The sequence below is a fragment of the Penaeus japonicus genome, unplaced genomic scaffold (genome assembly GCF_977035675.1).
Source record: "Penaeus japonicus unplaced genomic scaffold, GWHDUDI00000001_assembly GWHDUDI00000026, whole genome shotgun sequence".
In the NCBI taxonomy this organism is placed as follows: Eukaryota; Metazoa; Arthropoda; class Malacostraca; order Decapoda; family Penaeidae; genus Penaeus; species Penaeus japonicus.
In genome coordinates, this window is record NW_028234428.1 from 30,646,488 (window position 1) to 30,656,487 (window position 10,000).

At 51.7% G+C, this 10,000-nt stretch overlaps 1 protein-coding gene across 18 annotated transcripts in view; it reads right to left on the minus strand.

Moving 5' to 3' along the window:
- Klc (kinesin light chain) overlaps window positions 1-10,000 on the minus strand; it is a 155,572-nt gene that overhangs the window by 128,638 nt on the left and 16,934 nt on the right. The gene's annotated exons all lie outside the window — the stretch shown is intronic.

The following is a 10,000-nucleotide window of genomic DNA, read 5'->3' on the forward strand; positions in this document are numbered from 1 at the left end:
AAGAGAGAGAGAGAGAGAGAGAGAAGGTAGAGAGGGAGATGAAGCCAAGCAGAAAAAGAAAGAAAGAAGAAGAAAAAAAAAACGAAACAAGTCATATGATGCCTTAGAGGTGATGTGGGAGTGATGAGGCGACCGGACGATGAGACCAAGCTCCCCCCTCCCCCCTCCCCCACCCCCTTCCTTCCCCGTGCTCTCCTAACCAGTGTTACTCGATCCCACAGTGGCGAGCGGCTCCCACCTATAGACACTCCTTATTAATCATTATCTGTGTTTATACGCTCGCCCTTCTATAAACAGTGACCATGAAGAGGCTGGATAAAAACGAAACAAGAGAGATGGGGGGAGGCGGGGAGGAAGGGAGAGGGAGGGGGAGGAAGGGAGAGGGAGGGGGAGGAAGGGAGAGGGAGGGGGAGGAAGGGAGGGGGGGAGAGGGAGGAAGGAAGAGGGGGAGGAAGGGAGAGGGAGAGGAAGGGGGAGGAAGGGAGAGGGAGAGGGAAGGGAGAGGGAGGGGGAGGGAAGGAGGGAGAGGAGCAAGTGTAGAGGGGGGAGGGGGGAAGGAAGGTAGAGGGAGGGGAAGGAAGGGAGATGGAGGGGAAGGAAGGGAGAGGCAAAGGGAGAGGGGGAGGAAGGGAGAGGGGGAGGAAGGGAGAGGAAGGAGGAGAAAGGGAGAAAGAACAAGACAAAAAGAAAAAAAGAAAGAAAGAAAGAAAGAGAGAAACGATTATCTAAATAATAAGAAAAAAATAAATCAATGGAATGGAAATAGAGAAGATCGACAGAAGGAAAGAGTGCCGGGGTGACGTCATAATAGTACGGACTACCACCGCTAATTAGCATTATCGTTACTAACGCGACCATCCTCAGTGTAACGGTGCAAGTAACGGCGAGTGGGACACTGTGTATCGCCCTGTGTATCTCCCTGTGTCTCTCTCTGTCTATATCTCTGTCCCTCTCTCTGTCGCTCTCTCTGTCTCCTTCTCCCAACAGCTCGTCCTGTCTCGTCATCACCACACTTCCCTCCCTGGCTTGTTCGACCGCGGAAGAATCCAACAAGGCTCACATCACTATCGTAATTGTCCCCAGCACCATCGTCATCATCACCACCACCATAATCGTCACTATCCTCATCACCATCATCGTCACCATCCTCATCACTATCATCGGTTTTCCCGCCGCCGTGACAAGTGACTCATGACTCATACAGTTCAAGGTCACCGTCGCCGGATGTGCTGTATAACGCATGGGAAGGGAGGGAAGGGAGGGGAGAAGGGGATGTGGATAGGGGGAAGGGGAGGGGGAGGGGGAGGGGGAGAGAGGGAGGGGGAGGGGGAGAGGAAGGAGAGAGGGAGGGGGGGAGGGGGGGGAGAGGGGGAGGGGGAGAAGAGAGAGAGTGGGAGAGGGAAGGGGGAAGTGTGAGGGGGAAGCGGTAGAGAGGGGAAGAAGGGGGAAGTGGGCGTAGAGGAGTGGAATGGGGTGTAAGGGGAGATGAGGGAAGGAGAGGGGAGGAGGAGGAAGGAGGCTAGGCGTAGAGGAGAAGGGGAAGGAGAGAGAGGAGAGAGAGAGTGAGAGAGAGTGGAGAGAGAGAGTTGAAGAGAGAGAGAGATGCGAGAGGAGAGAGGAGGAGAAGGGTGCTAGAGAGGAGAGAGAGAGAGAGAGAGAGAGAGAGAGAGAGAGAGAGAGAGGGAGGAGGGGGAAGAGGGGGGAGGGGGAAGAGGGGGGAGGGGGAAGAGGGGGGAGGGGGAAGAGGGGGGAGGGGGATAGAGGGGGAGGGGGAGAGTGTGAGGGAGAGGCTGAGAATGAAGGAAGGAAGGAGGGAACGGGAAGGAGTCTTAGTCTGTGTCTCTCAGCCTGCCGCTTTAATAATATGATCTCACGAACTCCCTTCCCTTCCCTTCCCTTCCCTTCCCTTCCCTTCCCTTCCCTTCCCTTCCCTTCCCTTCCCTTCCCTTCCCTTCCCTTCCCTTCCCTTCCCTTCCCTTCCCTTCCCTTCCCTTCCCTTCCCATCTCATCCCTTCTCTCTAGCCCAACCGTGTCCCACTATAACCTTAACGTAAATCGATATCATGCACGAGAGAAAGAAAGAAAGAAAAAAAAATCTACACTTCAACAAAGGCCACAGAAGATAAGGCCTTTCCGGCTTGCCTTTCCCATCCATCCATCCATCCATCCATCCATCCATCCATCCATCCATCCATCCATCCATCCATCCATCCATCCATCCATCCATCCATTCTATTCCTTTCCTTCGCAGCATAGAGAGAGGGAACGGAGAAAGAAACACGAAAAAAGCCCCTGTCACTCAGTCACTCACTCATTCACTTACTTACTTACTCACTCACTCACTCAATCGCTCACTCACGCCCTCGCCCGATGTACCCAGTCCTTCCTACCACTTACCGCTCCCTTTCCCAATGCATTACAACTCGCTTATGGGTATGGGTATGGGTATGGGTAAGTGTCTATGTATGTGTATGTGTATGTGTATGTGTATGTGTATGTGTATGTGTATGTATGTGTATGTGTGTGTGTATTTGTGTGTGTATTTGTGTGCGTGTGCGTGTGTGTGTGCGTGTGCGTGTGTGTGTGCGTGTGCGTGTGTGCGGGTGCGTGTGCGTGTGCGTGTGTGCGTGTTGCGCGGTGTGGTGTGCGACTGTGCGTGTGAATTTGCGTGTGCGTGTGTGTGTGTGCTAGTGTGTGTTTGTGTCGTGTGGGTAGGTGTGTGTTTGTATCTATGTGTGGTGTTTGTGTGCGAGTTTGTGTGCGTGTTTGTTTCGTCTGTGCGTGTTTGTACTGTGTGTCGTGTGATGTGGCGAGAGCTTGAGAGAGAGAGAGAGAAGAGAGAGAGAGGAGAGAGAGAGAGAGAGAGAGAGAGAGAGAGAGAGAGAGAGAGAGAGAGAGAGAGAGAGAGAGAGAGAGAGAGAGAGACCGATTTAAAGTGGACAAACAATCCCATTAAATTCCCCCGGAAATCCTAATGGGCGGCGGGGTATATCAATGACATCCGCCTATTTTCCGCTGTCTGGTAAACCTATATTTCCTTTAGCTTTTCCACAGTTTTTCTTGATTACTGAGGCGAAGATGCACGTGACAGGCTGGTGATGACAATTGACAAGTTGATGATAGTGAGGAGGGAAGGCAGGCACGGAAACAAGCAAGCAACCAAACAGGCAGTCAGGTAGAAATGCAGGCAGGCAGGCAGGCAGGCAGGCAGGCAGGCAGGCAGGCAGGCAGGCAGGCAGGCAGGCAGGCAGGCAGGCAGGCAGGCAGGCAGGCAGGCAGGCAGGCAGGCAGGCAGGCAGGCAGGCAGGCAGGCAGGCATGCAGGCAGGCATGCAGGCATGCAGGCAGGCACCCTTGACCCCCTCCGCCAGGTGTGTCCACACCCGAACCACCTGTCGCGCCGTGGCCCGTGACCGAGGCGCCATTATGCCACAGCGCGCCACCTGCCCCGGCGTTTCAGTAGATCTTTTCATGGTATGGAACGCAGGGGGGGGGGGCATAGGCATAGGTACTGCCATAAGCCTAGCACAGACATAGACACAGACACGCAAACACACAAATACAAAAATCATACCACGACATCACGAACACACAGATAAAACCTACCCTCCCTGGCCCCCCTTTCTCCTTCGTGAGTTCCCTCCCTCACTACCCTTTCGCTTCGCTTCTTAATTCCTTCAAACCAATAAATGAAATACAGAAAAAAAACATCCGTAATTGGCCGCAGCGTAACGCATGACCTGATCGCCCATACATGCCAAGCTGGAAGACCCGGTTCACTGGGTCATCTGCCTCGCTGCTGCTCCTCTCCACTTTAATCCCTATCCTCTATTCCTCTACCACCCTACCCTAAACCCTTAGCCCCCCTCACCCCTCTACCATCCTCTACCCTACCCCCCCCCCCCCTTCACCCTCCTCGCCCGCGTCTCGCCCACCCTCTCCATAACCATAACTACAACCAGAAACACTATTAGAATAAAATGATTCCCCCTAAACACGCGCATGCACTTACACACATGCGCACGCACACTAACATACACGAACACACACACACACACACACACACACACACACACACACACACACACACACACACACACACACACACACACACACACACACACACACACACACACACACACACACACACACACACACACACACACAATGTATAATTTACCTCCACCCTATCCCTACACCTCAAACACCAATGAACATACGCATAGTAGAAAACTAGAACAAAACAAAGATATCAGCAACGCCGGCAAGACCCCCGCAAACACGCGTCCGAATTCCCCCGAAGTGAAACCCCGACCCCGCCCTAGGAACCGCCCACCCACCGCCACCACGAACACTAACCCTCATAACTGCCACTTAGCAAAACGCGACTGCAGAAAGCACACGCAAACGAATTCTGTCCAATGGGTTTCCTTATTCTCCATACAACACACAGCATTCCCCTCCCCCTCCCCCCTCCCCCTGTCCTTCCCCTTCCCCTCCTGTTTCCCCTCCTCCTCTCCCACTACTCCACTCCATTACCCCCCCCCCCCCTCGGCGTCAACCGTCGTAACCGATTTCGGCGAACGTCACCAAATGACAATTCGCGACGTTGATGTCCGCAGTAGAGTCAAGCATGCAGACAATGACCGACAACAGGGTCCTATCGCGCTAACCGACCGTAGCAAAAATGCACTCTCTCATTACCCTAACGCATCCCTTCCTTTGCTTTCTCTCTCTCTCTCTCTCTCTCTTTCTCTTTCTCTTTCTCTTTCTCTCTTTCCCCCACATTTCCTCCTTCATTTTCCTCTTTCTTTCTCTTTTATCTTTCCCTTCCTCTTTTCTCCCCCCTCTCTTTCTCTTTCTCTTTCTCTCTCTCTTTCTCTTACTTACTTTCTCTCACTCTCTTTCTCTACCCTCTCTATTTTTGTCTTTCATTTTTTCTTTTCTCTTTCTCTCTCTTCCTTTCGTTTGTTCTTCCCAACCCTTCCTTTCACCCCTCTTGTTCTGTACCCACCTATATAACAATTCTTAAAGAGTTAACAAATTCCAAGGAAAAATAACTAAAGAAAACAAGTCATCAAGTAGGTACAAATAAAAAAAAATAACCAACAAATAAAAAAGCAGCAAACATAAATAAATAAGAGAAAGAAAAACAGATTAGAAGAGAAACGCCCGCATTACTGCAGCGTGCCGTGGCGTGCCGTGGCGTGCCGTGGCGCCAGCGAGTCTCAGGGCGGGTCAGGCCGCGACAGGCTTTGAACAGGTTCTCCCACTCGGCACTGCAACCTCGTGGCACTCCCTCGGGGCGTGGCACTCACTCACTCGCTCGCTCGCTCGCTCGCTCCAGCCCTCCTATCCAACGCAACGCCCTCGTGTCCGGTTACTAGAAAGCAAATTCGGACTCGACTGGGCCTCCGCCATCGATTATCCCAATGGCACTCAGCAGAGCCAAAGCAAGTCTGCTTAGCAGGGAGAGCTTCACGCCAGGTAAGCTGCCACGAGCGACCCCCCCCCACACACACACACCCATACACATATACGTATTAATTAACAGATGGTGACGGAGGGAGGAAGTGAGGGAGGGAGGAAGTGAGGGAGTGAAGGAGGGAGGGAGGGAGGGAGAGGGAAAGGGCAAGGGGGGGAGAGAGGGAGAGGGGGGGAGGGAGAGAGGGAGAAGGAAAGGGCAAGGGGGGAGAGAGGGAGAAAGGGAGAGGGAGAGGGAGAGGGAGAGGGAGAGGGAGGGGGAGAGAGAGAGAGAGAGAGAGAAGGAGAGAAGGGGGGAAAGAGGGAAAGAGGGAGAGAGAGCGAGGGAGGGAGGGAGGGAGGGACGGGGGGGTAAGGGTTTGCAGAGCAGGGGGTGGGGCTATCAGAATGCCTCTCGGCTGCTGCGTTCACCCGCCGGAGGCGAAGATGACCTGCAGGCGGCTCGAACAAACTGTTCGCGGGGCGTCTTCTCTCTCTCTCTCTCTCTCTCTCTCTCTCTCTCTTCTCTTCTCTTCTCTTCTCCTCCCCTATTTTACTTTACTTTACTTTACTTTACTTTACTGAACTTTACTTTACTTTACTGAACTTTACTTTACTTTACTGAACTTTACTTTACTGAACTTTACTTTACTTTACTGAACTTTACTTTACTTTACTGAACTTTACTTTACTTTACTGAACTTTACTTTACTTTACTTTACTTTACTTTACTTTACTTTACTTTACTCTACTCTATCCTACCCTATTCCCATCCCCTCCTAGCCGCTGCGCCCCACCATTCATACCTACCGGGTGGTGGTGGTGGTGTGGGGGGGAGGGGGGGTAAGGGTTTGCAGAGCAGGGGGTGGGGCTATCAGAATGCCTCTCGGCTGCTGCGTTCACCCGCCGGAGGCGAAGATGACCTGCAGGCGGCTCGAACAAACTGTTCGCGGGGCGTCTTCTCTCTCTCTCTCTCTCTTCTCTTCTCTCTCTCTCTCTCTCTCTCTCATTCTTTTTTTCTCTCCTCCCTCTCTCTCTCTTTCTTTCTCTTTCTCTCTCTCTCTCTCTCTCTCTCTCTCTCTCTCTCTCTCTCTCTCCTCTCTCTTCTCTTCTCTTCTCTTCTCTTCTCTTCTCTTCTCTTCTCTTCTCTTCTCTTCTCTTCTCTTCTCTTCTCTTCTCTTCTCTTCTCTTCTCTTCTCTTCTCTTCTCCTCCCCTATTTTACTTTACTTTACTTTACTTTACTTTACTTTACTTTACTTTACTTTACTTTACTTTACTTTACTTTACTTTACTCTACTCTATCCTACCCTATTCCCATCCCCTCCTAGCCGCTGCGCCCCACCATTCATACCTACCGGGTGGTGGTGGTGGTGTGGGGGGGAGGGGGGGTAAGGGTTTGCAGAGCAGGGGGTGGGGCTATCAGAATGCCTCTCGGCTGCTGCGTTCACCCGCCGGAGGCGAAGATGACCTGCAGGCGGCCCGAACAAACTGACACTATTGTTCGCGGGGCGTCTTCTCTCTCTCTCTCTCTCTCTCTCTCTCTCTCTCTCTCTCTCTCTCTCTCTCTCTCTCTCTCTCTCTCTCTCTCTCTCTCTCTCTCTCTCTCATTTTCGTTATCTTTCTCCTCCTTACTCTCTTTCTCTTTCTCTCTCTCTCTCTCTCTCTCTCTCTCTCTCTCTCTCTCTCTCTCTCTCTCTCTCTCTCTCTCTCTCTCTCTCTCTCTCTCTCTCTCTCTCTTTCTCTCTTCTCTTCTCTTCTCTTCTCTCTCTCTCTTCTCTTCTCTCTCTCTCTCTCTCTCTCTCTCTCTCTCTCTCTCTCTCTCTCTCTCTCTCTCTCTCTCTCTCTGGCAGGAAACGCATTTAAAGCATACCTCCAAAACACCAGTCAAACCAGTTCAAACCTCGACAAAGATAACTCTAATCCCCCTCTCCCCTCTCCCCTCTCCCCACTCCCCTCCCTCCTCTACCCACTACCCCCTACCCCCAACCCTCGCTCTGGCGCTCTGTCTTTCCGTAACGACTACCGACACACATCAGTCTGGGGAAACCCTGCTGTTCATTTGTCTCATGTCACCATTATGTTCACCCCTAATAGAAATTATATTATTTCGAAAAACAATTTGAACCAGGACCAAAAAAAAAAGGCCGAAATCAACAACAGCAACAACAGCAACAACAGCAACAACAGCAACAACAGCAACAACAACAACAACAACAACAACAACAACAACAACAACAACAACAACAACAACAACAACACGACCACCACCACCGACCTACAAGAGAGCCAAACTGAGAAAGACCTTACGTAAAGAACATAAGTCATCATAATAAAACATGCAACCACGGTCTCTCGCGCCCGACGATCCTCTCCTGAGATGACGACCCCCCACCCCCCACCCCACCCTACAGGAGTTGGAGGGCCATTGCAAGCCAGTGAGAGAGGGGGGGGAATCAGAAGGAAAAAGGGGGTAAAGAGAAGGAGAGAGAGAGATATTAGATACGGAGAGGGAGGGAGGGGGGACAAAGAGTAAAAGGCAGTCTTGAGGAATAGGAGATGGACGAGGGAAAGGAGGAGAAGGGAAGGAGGGGGAAGAATGAGGCAGAAGGTAGGTAAAGGGGAGCTGGAAGAGGAACGAGGTAATAGCAGGAAGAGGAGGAGGAAGAAGGGGAGAAAGAGGAGAAAAAAGAGGGGAAGGAAAAGCGATGAGAAGGAAAGGGATGATAATCGAAACGCAAAACATCACCACAGATGATGACGACCATAACGACAACGACGATGAAAAGAAACGACCAGTAATATACCATACAATATATAACAGAACCACCATCCTCGCGGACGAAAATCCCCAGCCACAACCCAATACCACCCAATCCAAAGCTACCAATCGCACGACGGAGAGAGCCGTGCGCAAAACCAGTCAAAACAAAATCGGAATTGGTTTTCCACTCCTCCTCGCCTTCCGGGGCCCGCCCGACGATTCCAGCGCCCGTTTCTCGGCTTCCTCCTCCAGACAAAATTAAGGGACAGGAGGGGGGAGGGGGAGGGAGGGAGAGGAGAGAGGGATTGAAGGAGAGAGGGAGAGAAGGAGGGATAGGGAGACAAGGGGGAGAGAGGGAGAGGGGGGAGAGAAAGGTAGGGAGAAACAGGGAGACGCCGAGAGGGGGAGGGGGAGGGGAAGGGGGAGGGAGAAGGAGGAAGATAGCGAAAGAGGGAGGGGGAGGGAGGAGGAAGATAGCGAGAGAGGGGGGAGGGGGAGGGGGAGAGGGGGGGGGAGGGGGAGGGAGAGGGAGGGGGAGGGAGGGGGGGGAGGAGGGGGAGGGGGAGAGGAGAGAAGGGAGAGGAGGGAGATAGAGAGAAGAGGAGAGGGGAGGAGACGAAGAGAACGAGAGAGAGAGAGGAGAGAGAGGAGGAGAGAGGAGAGGAGAGAGAGAGAGAGAGAGAGAGAGAGAGAGAGAGAGAGAGAGAGAGAGAGAGAGAGAGAGAGAGAAAAAGAGAGAGAGAGAGAGAGAGAAGCAGAGAGAGGGCGCGCTCGGGCTCTCCTTCCTCCACCACGAAAGCAGCACAGACGGCAGCGCTTCCCATGACGTCAGCTTTAAAGAGGCGTCGAATACCGTGACTCAAGCGTTAATCATGGCGATAATAAATAAATGTGTATATATATGTGTCTGTGTGTGTGTGTGTGTGTGTGTGTGTGTGTGTGTGTGTGTGTGTGTGTGTGTGTGTGTGTGTGTGTGTGTGTGTGTGTGTGTGTGTGTGTCGGTGTGTGTGTGTGTGTGTATGGTTAAGTGTAAGTGTAAGTGTAAGTGTAAGTAAAGTATAAGTATAAGTATAAGTGTAAGTATAAGTATATGTAGTGTAACTGTAAGTAAGTATAAGTATAAATAAAAGTATAAGTAAAAGTATAAGTTTAAGTGTAAGTGTACTGTCTCTCACCTTCATCTTTGTATCTATCAAGTTTCTTTTTTTCTGGGAACACATGTAATCACTTATATTCTCGACAGGACCTCCCTCCCCAATTCAAAAATATATGAAACCAATTTCCTAACAGCACACTTCCCCAAATATCTTCAAACAGCGAAAATGGATAAATAAATTATATACATATATATATCTATCTATATATCTCTCTATGTATACATATATATATTATAATCATATACATCCATGTTTTTAAAAAGAACACCTAATACCTTCTTCTCCTTCTCCTTCTCCTTCTCCTTCTCCTTCTCCTCTTCTCCTTCCCCTTCCCCCTCCCCCTCCTTCTCTTTCCCTTCCCCCCCTCCTCGACTCTGCGTCCGTTACGTGGTCCAATACTCAGTAAGGAAAAGGTCAAGAGGAGAGGAGGGAGAGGAGGGAGAGGAGGGAGAGGAGGGAGAGGAGGGAGAGGAGGGAGAGGAGGGGGAGGAGGGGGAGGAGGAGGGGGGAAGGGGGAGGAGGGGAGGGGGAGGGGGAGGAGGAGGAGGGGGAGGGGAGGAGAGGAGGGAGGGAGGGGAGGAGGAGGAGGAGGAGGGAGGAGAGGGGGGGGGAGGGAGAG